At 35.5% G+C, this 13,128-nt stretch overlaps 1 pseudogene; it reads left to right on the top strand.

The window, feature by feature from the left end:
- The first annotated feature begins 11,791 nt into the window (after positions 1-11,791).
- Positions 11,792-12,720, top strand: LOC145073528 (dehydration-responsive element-binding protein 1E pseudogene; annotated as a pseudogene).
- Positions 12,721-13,128: the final 408 nt, after the last annotated feature.

Here is a 13,128-nt window from a genome sequence, read left to right as displayed (position 1 = left end):
ATGATTTTAGATTATATCACTTAGTCTAATAAGTTATCGATCAAAAATTCGTTTTTTTACGATACAAAAACTCGTTTCGGTTTAATCACAAAAATTTGAAGAAGCATAACTTCTTCATACAAGTTAGATTCCAACTTTCTTTATATATACAAAATCGTTGTCACATATACTATAACTTCGCTTAATATTATTTATCCTAAATAATATTCTGTCAACAAGTCGTTTTTTATCGCTTATTATATCTTATTTGTCTAACCCAAATTTGTGGGCATTACAATTATATCCTACTTCAGGATGATTATGTCCCGAAATCATTAGCAAAACATGGCTTGTATAATGACTCCATAAGTTATCTTTCCATCCTAGACAATAGTTGTAACTCTTATGTCTTTTCAAATGATTTTCTAACTCTTAGGCTTCTCAACTGTTGGCGGTGCTTAACCCTGAACATGATCTTCCTTCTAAAATCATTATTTATTGGATACTCCTGCTCCTTCTAGAACACACTTAACGTAAGATAATGTCTTCACTTCGACTTCCATAACAGACTGATGGACTATGCTCTAATGACCTTTCATCATATGATGCAATGGATAGACTCATGTCTCTTTGAGTCACACTCTAGCATAGAGGATACGTTCCTTCATGTTCTAATGTGGTACAACCACATTATTATAGGTGACATTACTAGCTACTAGCTACTTAGTTTTAACCACGACTACAATTTGTATGTCGATTTCCTCAATCATCTCCTTCTTCAACCTTAAAATTAAATTCAGACACTATGTCGAATATGGTTCTCAAAACCGGGTAACTGACTTTGTGGATATCAATCAGATTCAATCCTTTACAGTTAACAGGGTTCGATTAGGAATCTTCTTCCTATTCATCACTGAAACGAAGGTAATGAAGAAATTTTAAAAAATAAACTCAATTACCAGTGCCTTAGTAGCCTTGTGACTCCTCCTGATCGAAGTACAAGTCTTGTGGTTCTGATAGTACAGGACCATACTACCTTTCACACCTACTCATACTCATCACAAAAATTATCTCACAATTTTCCAAGCCTCCATACATGGAAATTATCACACAGCAACTAATCACATTGATTAGTATAACACGACTAGGGATCTTTATATAACTTTTGAAAACGATTAAAATACTTGTTCGAGTTTACCATACATAATGCCTCTTATATTAGGCTATATACTACAATACTATTTATGTGGAATGACCACTTAGTGTCGTAAAATCTGGGTAAACATCTTCCTTCACTTGGTCCCCCCTAGCGTTATCTGTTCTATCCTCTACTGCGTCCAGGGTCATCTCGAATGCCCCATGGTCTTACCACACCTCTACCATATCAACCACAATCATCTTGAGTCGAACTTGCATCTGACTAAATCCTAATCAGGTGTTCGGGTCATGCTTCGAACCCTAAAGTCTTCATCAAACAAGAATAGGCGGCGATGCTCTAACACAACCCTCAACCAGGATCTACCACATACCCACTGCGCGTCACTACTGATGTGCAACGAAACACAAATATCCTTTCTTGTTCAATCCCTTAGACCAAAAGATTCTCCCCCACTTGGATTCGACTGCGCTTTTGTAATCCTTAAGATTTGATGAATTTCCAATCCATCTCACAGCCTTACGACTTAGACTAATGACAACATGAGTTTACAAATGCCAGCGTTCCATTACTATCCAATTTTGATGACCACACAACTCTTAAATCAAGAAGAAAAGTCCCCGAAATCTCACAAGCCTGATAATCCTGATATCTTCCCATGGTACCGCACAAAATCCTTGAGTCCTTTATGTTGGTGACAAAGACCCTAACCCTTGCTATGAATTGGTGAATCTTCACTCCGACTTCCCATCCTCAGAAGGATCTCCAAATTTGAACCATCTTCAACCCTTGTGATTATAAAATTACCCTGGCACTTCCAGTGACCAAACGACTCTGGAGAGTGCCACCGGCATCTTCTTGCTACCGCTCCTCCCCTAACAACGGCAGTGATTGGACCAAAGGTTCTTCCCTAGACGACTGGCGATCTTACCCGATCAAATGCTAACACGACTGAACTATGACTTCACTGGAGAACTAAATAGCTAATCCAACCATAGACCTTCCTAACAATACCCCTGAATTGACCCCATCATAGAATCGGAACAACAACCGAACAAACTGAAACTTGCTTAGCAAGACGAACCACTAATGACTCTTGGCATTCAAAATGGCATATAACAATTCTTGATGATATAACCCAAGAAATAACAGAGAACTAAACCAAAGATAATGCTTAGCCAAACCATTACAAGATTCCAAAGCAATATAAATATTGATAATAAGCAAGAAGAAATCTTAGATTACATACCCACAATAGTACCTGATCAAACCCTGGCCTCCCCTGACTGACACTGCAATGCTCGGCTCCTCGCTACTAGGGCTCTTTCCTTACCCTCACGACCGTCAATGATCCTCAAAGTAACTGGAACAGGTGCACTCGCTGCTCAGCCCCTCAACATCGGATAGTCGGCCTTCTTGTGGCCCACCTGATTGCAGTGAAAACACGTTGGATCCAACCCACGACATAAATCCCGACTAAAATGACCCATCTGACCACAATTGTAACATCCTCGGCTTGTCTCCTAACATCCTCCCTAATGAGTCTTCCCACACTGGGCGTACCGGCCCCAACCCCGACCCTAATGGCCTACCAAATCCTAAGTCTTATGCCTCTTTACCTGGCTTACTGAAATCTCAGTCTACTTTGGCTTCCTCTTCTCGAAAGGCTCCAAATCAATCTCACGTTTTCATGCTCTAGCAATCATATCAGTTAGGGTCTCGCACCCTGATAAACTCAAAACTCCTGGATGTCATCTTTCAACATGTCATGATACCTTACCTTCTTCATTTCCTCGTCCACATCATAATGCGGAACCAACAAATCCCTCTCCCCGAAACTTGGCAGTGATCTCTGCCACAGTCTCAGTCGTCTGGCGAAGGTATTGAAACTCCCTCACCAATTGTTGTACCTCAATAGTTGGTGAAAACTCTGCCCTAAATCAGGTCACAAACTCATCCTATGTCATCATCTCTAGGGCTTCGCCTCCCAAAGCGAAGTCTACCTCCTCCCACCAATCATGAACTCAGTCCTTTAGAAGATAGAAGGCAAATTTGACCTTCGACTCCTCGGGACAGAACCTCATCTTGAAGGCGTTAACCATATCTTCTAACCATCTCCTACTAGCAATGGGGTCCTTATCCCCAAAGAACGCGGGAGCTCCACAAGCACGGAACTTACGGAAAGACAGAGTGTGAGCTCCAAAAATAGCCATAACCTCAGTGCGGAATGGGCCCAGACGCTCATCCAAAATATCCAAAAATCCCCTTCTTGACCGAACCAAATATTATAGGAGTTTGCTCCAAAATACCGCGGGTAATCTCTGATGAGATGAACTCCCACATCCACTCGTCAATCGGCTTAGAACCTGCACCTGAGCCGGAACTAGAAGTTGATCCTCCTTCGTGTGTGCTCATTGCCATACTGAAAAAAAAAAACAACATGCAAAAGATTAGAACATACCCAAGAATCCTCATCAGGCAGGCTTCCTAGATTTTCCAAAACTCTTCACAGTTCGAGTATGGATCATGTGCTTTCAGTAGTACGGGCCCAATACTACCTTCCAAACCTATCCATACTTTCCTCATGAATTATCCCGAATCCTCTAAGTCACCTTCTCAAATTGATATCCTAAGCACTCGCTAAATAGCACAACAAAACCCACTGAAGCATTTCCGAGGATTTCCTAGGTTTCCGACCTCACCCTGCCATCAAGTGCTGAAGAACTCCCCATAATGTCAGTTAACTACCTCATGAATATAATCACATGAAACAAATCTCAAATAATCCTTCGAGTAAAAGAGTCATCCCTACAACAGTTAGACTCAAACAAGAGCTGTACAATAGGGTCAAATCCATCACTCTGAGATTATTCAACCTTTGTCATATGTGACTTAACATATTCATTTAATAGTTATCTCACATAACTTAAGAGTTTCACAAAGCACAAAGCAAGAAGCATTCGTGTAGTAGCACTCTAACCTATATAATAACCAAAGAACATTTAAGCTCACAAACTACAACTCACGCTAGGAACTTCCATTCTCACTGTCAGTTGCCTTATTCACACAAATTATACACAATGCAGAATCAAATAGATTGTTGAATAAAAGATTACCCTAGGACCACAAAAAAACAAGGAACATGAAATAAGGCCAAATCGATCACTCTAGGGCTATATGATCCTAATCGTATACAAATTTTAAAGCATACACTTAGCAATTACTGGTACCAATACATATTCCCAATCTAGCATAGCATCCAATGCTTCCTAGGCTACAAGGTATCACATATCAGGCCAATTTATCATGCAATTCCTGAAAGTATCCCTAGCCTCATCCTCACATGCAATTCTCATAACATATAATCATAACAAACATGAATGGATTTTCCGAGAATCACTTACTTGAGCTCGGACGATTGCACGCATCACACCCCCTTTGTCTTTACAAAATCCTTTTAGAAATTTCTTTTCTTTTACAAAAATCGTTTTAGAAACTTGTTTTCTTTTTAAGAAAAATTACGAATTCCTCAGTTTGAGTTCAGTCACACCCGAAAGTGTACCTGAATCCATCAAACCATGGCTCTGATACCAACTTCTAACGACCCAAAATTTTGAGGTAAAAATTTCATTTTTAATTCTACCAAACATTAATTATCTTTAAGTCAACATTCAATATCTACTTATCCAAATATTTAGAAGTACTTTTATAAGAAAACAGTTAACAGAGTTCAATCCTACTTCCAAGAAAACCCTAAGTCCATCCATGGCTAAAAGTCTAAAGTCCAATGGCCCAACAAGGCCTAAATCTCAAAAAGCCCAAAATAGAAAATTGGGGAGTACGCCTCGCATACCAGAATGGTATGCACCATGTACTCACCCTCGAAGAACATAGTACAAGCGGTTGATGTACAAAACCTCCATTATGTTGAGCGTACTTCTTGCGTATGCCCAATGTAGTCATCAGGGACCAAAAATCCATATTAATCTCTTAATGGTTAAGCCAATGACATCCAAACTCAGATATGGCCCTAATGAAATGTCTTAACACGTAAAGTTGGCAAATTTACTCCTTTGCATGGCTTAATGGGACCAAATCTTAATAACACCGATAATAAACATCCAAACTCATGCATGGTCCAAGATAATTTATCAAGATGGCATTTTTATGAACAAGGGACCTCCAAAAGGCCAAGATCCATCATTCTAAGTTCTTGGAGTAGCTCATACTCACAAGGATGACTCTAAGGACCAAAATGAACCCAAAATACCCCCTAAACTAGATCTAACACCTAGATTCAACAAGATAGAAACATTATACCTCCAAAATGTAGATCAAGATGCAACAAGCCTAGATCCAAAAGCTTCAAGCAATCCCACACTTGTCCAAGAAGTTCCTTCTTCTTCTATGAACACTAACAAGCATGAAATACCACCAAAAGCTCAAAATCCACTCAGATGGGGTTAGGGTATCGTTTCTAGGGTTAAGAGGGATGGAGGTTGAAGATAACAGGGTTTGGTGGTGAGTTAAGGAGCTTAAATAGGGTCCAAGACCCTAAATTAGGGTTTAGGTCTGACTAGAGTACATCCAACGTACTTCTGGCACACCCAGTGTACTCCCTTAAGGCTCCACGATCACTTTGCTTAGTACGCCCAATGTACGCCAATGTATGCCCGACATACTGGTCTTAGCACTAGTATGTCATGCGTACACATGTGTACACCCCGTGTACCTAGTTAAACCCTAAAACCATGAATCTTTTAAAGGCTATAACTTCTTGGTTATAAGTCCGTTTTGACGATCCTTATATCCACGAAGAGGTAACGAGAAGCATTAAACTTTTGTCAACTCATACTTGCCTTAAAACTTCATGAACAAAAATCCATTTTTTGTAAAGCCTGGACTGACACTTTACCGAAATACCCCTTGGCTCCAAAATACAAACCTAACTCCCGGATTATCCAAATTACATTACCCACACACAAATGGGTGTAAATCTCTTTTCTTCACAGGCCCTAAACCTGATGATGCTCGGTCTTCGGGTTACCACCCCACATTAGGAAACGATTTGGAACAAGGTGTTACGATTTTTACCATCGAGTGTCCGTATCACTAATTTAGACAAAAGTTTAGCCTTTTACCAATCGAACCAAAGCGGGTAACAACTTGTACTTCAATAAAATCAATCAAACTTTTCTCCAAGAACAAAACATAAGTGTGTACAATTCAAACGCTAGCAGATATTGTGATTGACTTGCATGGAACATCGAGACGATTTAAGTTTCCCTTCAATTTATTAGTCGGGATACTACTACATTTGGTTTTTTCATGAGTACTAATTTTCGATTCGATCATACTCGATCTCCAGCCAAGTTCTGAAGCCTTAAAAACAAGAAGTAGCATTGTTGCATCAGTAAGCAAAAAACCGGCCACCGTCTCGTTAGATTCTTGCAAATTTAGTTATCTAACTCGCTTTCCCTCATTACTCCAACTTTCTGCATTTTATTTGTGGTCGAGACCTCATCTTGCCGCCGAAATCATCGGGAAGGTCATCCGTAGAAGCCAAATAGATATATTATTGTTGAACAAGTTTTGGCTAATTACATCACCGGAGATCTGTGTAATGTCGGTAGCATTCGACGATCGTTAGAACTCCGTCGAAACTATGGACTATTTTAACCTCATTGTATAACTTGATGAACCGCTTTGCAATTTGGATTAAATAAAAAGGAAAACATGCACTTATACACTTGCCCTATTGAATTGCAAAGCCTATCCCTATTAAAATAAGATATAACAAAATAATGAAAATAAGTATAAATAAAAAAATTATGATAATATGTAAAGGTTTTCATCAATGATAATTAAATTATAATTAAAAATAATGATTGAAAACAATAATTTACTTTTTGTTGATAAAATATTTTATATATTGTAGTACGGAAATTTATTTCATACTAATTGATTACATAATATTCCGTAACCACATAGCTACAGATTTAGATTTCGTAGCTATTTTAGAAACTCAAAAACAACTTATATACGCAAATAACAATGATTAGCCTCTTCGTAAAAAGTTTCGTAGCAAATTAGCTATAGATTTTTATTTTGTAGCAAATTTTTGACGCAAAATAGCTATGGATTTCAATTTTGTAGCCAACTAGCTACAGATTTTGATTACGTAAACGATTTTATAGCCAACTAATTACGAAAATGGATTATGTAACAACTTTCATAGGAAACTAGCTACAACCAACAATCTCGTAGCATATTGCGTAGTAAAATAGATACAAATTTTGATTGTGTAACAACAATTCAAGATTTAGCTTTGGAAATTCAACTACGTAGCCATTTTCGTATAAAAAAAGCTACGACTAGCAATTATGTAGCATATTTCGTAGTATAGAATATATACGAATTTTGATTATCTAGCAACTCTTTGTAGCTATTCCTAATTTAGCTACAAAATCATTTCGATAGCAAAATAGCATAAAAGTTATTTTGTATCATATTCCGTAATATAATAGTTACGGATTTTCATTCCATAGCTATTTAAGTGTTTGTTTTGTAGTTAATGCCACGTTGGCATAGAAACCAGAATTTTTTTGCTATGGTATGTTTTATTAAGATTAAGTTTATTAGTTGTGTAAATGGCAAATGCATCATGAGTTTGAGGTTTTTATTTTAAGAAAACAACGGTTTTGTGTTTGATTTGAAAATGCAATTATTATGATTTTGATGTATAATTTTAATTAAGGCGTGATTTTAAGTTATATCAATTTTTTTTAAAGAAACAAAATAAATGGAATATAAATGTTGTAAACTGATTAAAAAACTTACCATGTGTAGTGTAAATTATGATACTTAACATAAAGAAATCTCAAAAAAAAAAGTCCCAAAATTTTAGTCCAATTTACGATTAAGTCTCAAACTAAATTTTGTTTACAGAAAAGCAAAGAATACCAATTAAAATTTCGAAAAAAACCACTTTCGGCCGGTTTTGTAGACTTAGCCGGTTTTCTGTCTTTTTTCGTTAGTTTGCTTAAAATTTTGGGACTTTTCCGGAAACTAACTGATAACCAAAATATTGAGACTTTTCCGAAAATTACCATATTAACAAATCATTTATAAACATAACAAATATTTTTATTATAAAAAAGAAAATACACTTGTTGTCAATTTCTATGAATAAATTGGTAGTCTAAGTACTCCTCTATTGCTTATTGACCACATCAAACTCTCTATGTTCCTCCTATGCATCGTTGTGGGTATGATGGTGGGATGTACTCAGTGAGTATTCCTCTAATGTTGGTGTTCCTCTTATGTTGTTTAACTTAACTATCACCCTACATCCACACCTCACACGATAACAACCATAGGCTAACATACATCTATCAAATGTGAAAAAGTGAATCGTGAATGATAATTTATATGGAAAAAAGTGTAGGGTGATTATCTATTTAAATTGTCATTCAAAATTTATTTTTCACTATGTTTGTAATTTGATAGTTGTTACCGAATAACGTATGAAGGTTAGGTGGTATTTACATTAAAGAACATAATGAAAGATCTATATGTTCAAGAATCATTATGTAATTATATTTGCTAATAACATGTGATCCTATAACGTCACACCTAATCGAAAGTAGACACTTATTGATTGTGTATTAATAAATATTATCAACTACTGTCTTTAATTGAAGAAAACGTACATAGTGCATCTCGCTGACACTCACACCGATACATAGGAGAAACATAAGGAGTTTAAAGTGGTCAAGAAACAATAGAACTAGTCGACCATTCTATTCCTAGAAATTAGAAACAAATGTATTTTCTCTGTTTATAATAAAAAAAAAATTGTTATGTTTATAAATGATTTGTTAATAATAATATCCATTAATTTCATAGTATTTTTCAGAAACCTCATAATATTTTAGTTATTGAGTATTTTTCAAAAAAATCCTAATATTTTGAACAAACTAACGAAAAAGGACAAAATACCGGCTAAATCTACAAAACCGGACAAAAGGGTTTTTTTTGAAGTTTTAGCCGGTAATTTGTGCTTTTCTATAAACAAAATTTAGTTTGAGACTTTTTAATAAATTGTCCTAAAATTTTAGAATTTTTCTAAAGATTTCCCCTTAACATATTAATATATTAATGTAGACGGTATATAAAATTAGGCATGCTTTTACACAAAACTATTTTGTACATCAACTACAACCTTCGAATCTATTGGACTGAAGCTGTATATTACTCAATACTATAGGGACAATTCTTAATCTATCCTCCCAAATAATGAAAATAAGAATAAATAAAAAAATTATGATAATATGTAAAGGTTTTTATCAATGATAATTAACTTATAATTAAAAATAATGATTAAAAACAATAATTTATTTTTTGTTGATAATATTTTTTTTATATTTTAGTACGAAAATATATTCCATAGCTAGTTGACTAAATAATATTGGGTAACCACATAGCTACAGATTTAGATTTCCTAGCTATTTTAAAAAGTCAAAAACAACTTATATACGCAAATAAGAACGATTAGCCTCTTCGTAAAAAGTTTCGTAGCAAATTAGCTATAGATTTTTATTTTGTAGCAAATTTTTGACGCAAAATAGCTATGGATTTCAATTCCGTGGCCAACTAACTACGGATTTTGATTACGTAAACGATTTTATAGCCAACTAATTACGAAAATGGATTATGTAACAACTTCCGTAGGAAACTAGCTACAACCAACAATCTCGTAGCATATTGCGTAGTAAAATAGATACAAAATTTGATTGTATAGCAACAATTCGAGATTTAGCTTTGTAGATACAACTCCGTAGCCATTTCCATAGAAAATAGCTACGACTAGCCGTTGTAGCATATTTCGTAGTAGAATATCTAAGAATTTTGATTATGTAACAACTCTTTGTAACTATTCCTAATTTAGCTAGAAAGTCATTTCCGTAGCAAAATAGCTACACAAATCATTTTGTATTATATTCCATAATATAATAGCTACGAATTTTGATTCCGTAGATATTTATGTTTTTTCTTGTAGTGAATACCATCTTGGCATAGAAATTGAAATTTTTTGCTATTGTATGTTATATTCAGATTAAGTTTGTTAGTTGCAGTGTTTTAAGAACCGGTTGGACCGGGAACCGGAGAAGAGAGCAGTTCAACTATCACCGGTTTTACACTAATTTCTGAACCGGATTGAACCGGCCGGTTTTTAGAGAAAACCGGTTGAACCGGTCAAAATAAACCGGTTAAACTAAATAAAAATACATGGAAAAAAACCATTTTCAATAATAAACATTGGTGAACTTTTTCAAATCTATTTAGATTTCTCAAACAACATATGGTAAATGTTATGATGTTTTTTTGATGCACTTGTATTCATTTAAAACTATATTTTGTTTTTGTATTATATTTTATTTTGTTTTTGATGTATGTGAATTGATGTAAAAACTTATAGTTATGTGTTATTTTAATGTATTTATATTGATCTACAACTTATTTTTATGTGTATTTTTAATGTTTAAACTTGTAGACGTTAAATTCATGAATTATGTACGTATATATGTGCAGAAAAATAAGAAAAAAAAATCATAGAAACCGGTTGACCCGGCGGTCGAACCGGTTAAACCAGAAACCGATCGTCATACCGGTTCAACTAAAAAACCGGTTTTTAAAACATTAGTTAGTTGTGTTAATGGCAAATGCATCATGGGTTGGAGGTTTTGATTTAAAAGAAATGATTTTGTGTTTGATTTAACATGCAATTATTATGATTTTGATGTGTAATTCTAATTAAGGCGTGATTTTAAGTTATATCAATTTCTTTTTTTTAAAAGATACAAAATAAATGGAATATAAATCTTGTAAACTGATTAAAAAGCTTACCATGCGTTGTGTAAATAATGATACTTTGGGCGTGTTTGGCAAAAGTAGCTGTTAGCTGGAAGCGGGTAGCGGTTAGCTGGTAGCGGGTAGCTGATAGCGTGTAGCTGGTAGTTGGTAGCGGAAAGTTGTAGCTTTTATTTGTTATATGAATGTTTGGCAAAAGTAGCTGGAAGCTTTTGAAATATATAAAATTACATAAAAGGACAATTGATTAAAAATAAAAAAATATATAAATATATTTTTAAGGGTAATTATGGAAATTGATTTCAAAAGCTCCGAAGCGTTTTATTAAAAGCTACATGAAGTAGCTTTTAGAATCGGAGCGTTTTGTTAAAACTAAAAACTAAACGTTCGTATTGCCAAACGAAACTTTTTGTTTAAACTAGAGCGTTTTGTCAAAAGCTAAAAGCTAGAAGCTCCCAAACGCTTCCAAAAGCTCCATGCCAAACACGCCCTTTATATATTAATGTAGACGGTATATAAAATTAGGCATGCTTTTACACAAAACTATTTTGTACATCAACTACAACCTTCGAATCTATTGGACTGAAGCTGTATATTACTCAATACTATAGGGACAATTCTTAATCTATCCTCCCAAATATCACGCGTTCAAAGTAAATAAAAAATGAAGCCACTTGTCAAAGCCTCCATCCTCTACCACGCAAACCACCAGCTGGTAACCCCACCACAGAGAATCCACAAATATCTATATATACATCGCCATTCTCATATCAACAAGTTAAAGTCACTCACAAACACTCCCAACAAACAATTACTTCTCTCAAAAGTCATAACTTATATCTAACTTGCAAAAACTACCAACAAACCGTAACTTCACCTCACATATTTATGGATGCCTTTATCGAATCGTACAATCCATTTCCATCAGTATCATCAGAAAGTGTTCCATTAGCACACTTTTTGACCTCATGTCGTAGCAAAAGCTCAGTCTTGAATGCGGCTGCTGAATCCGAAGTGATGTTGGCTTCACGAAACCCGAAGAAGAGGGCCGGAAGGAAGAAGTTTAGAGAGACTCGACACCCGGTTTACCGAGGAGTGAGAATGAGGGATAACGGGAAGTGGGTTTGTGAGTTAAGAGAACCGAGCAAGAACATGAGGGTCTGGTTAGGGACTCATCCTACAGCTATAATGGCAGCAAGAGCACATGATGTGGCGGCGTTTGCCTTCAGGGGACGACGGGCGTGTTTGAATTTTGCTGATTCTGTGTGGCGGCTGCCGGTTCCGAAGTCTAGCAGTATTGTAGATATACAAAAGGCCGCTGCAGAAGCTGCGGAGGCTTTTAGATACTCGGAGGAAGAGGTGGAGATTGTGGATACGAAGGAGTTGCCGGAAATTCTGTATTACGTGGATGAAGAAGATATTTTTGAGACGCCGGAATTTTTTGTTAGCATGGCGGAGGGACTGATGGTAGCGCCTCCGCAGACGGTGGGATATGGCAGTTATGGGGATGACGTCGAATTTTTTGTTGACGAGTCTTTATGGAGCTTCTAGATTTATTCCTTTTAAGTTTAAGATAGATTGTTGTTTCATTTTCTCTCGTGACTAGTTGATTTTTGAAAACTAGCCAATGAGATACATATAGTATGCAACACATTTTGCATTGTAAAAAGAAATATGAATTCTATGAAATAATTTGGTTAGACAGGTTAAAAAACGAGTTCCGAGTTTGGTAAAAATCCCTTCTTTATATAATACGTTCTCAATGTAGATATGGAAAAACTACGATCCAAGTATTATCATGCTTTAATGTATTTAAAATATTAAATCATGAATAACGAAACATTGATACTTTTAGGGCGTAGGAAGGTGCATAGCCCCCCCCCAACACCCAACTTGTCTAACGCTTTTATATTAATATGGTGGGTTTAAATAATTTAAAGACAAATTGGTAAAGACCTTAAAATTGGTCTTGAGATATTTAATCAAATTCTCAAATGTTGTATTTATGTCCCTTTAATTTACAATTTATTTTCTATTTTTATCATTTTTTTTGAAGAGCTATTTTACATCCTTGTTCCTTTGACGTGAGAGTGAAAGTGTGAGACATTTAATTAAACTTT

This window comes from Lactuca serriola, chromosome 9, assembly GCF_051521515.1.
Source record: "Lactuca serriola cultivar US96UC23 chromosome 9, Lser_US96UC23_V15, whole genome shotgun sequence".
Lineage (NCBI taxonomy): Eukaryota > Viridiplantae > Streptophyta > Magnoliopsida > Asterales > Asteraceae > Lactuca > Lactuca serriola.
This window is presented reverse-complemented; position numbering and strand designations above follow the sequence as displayed.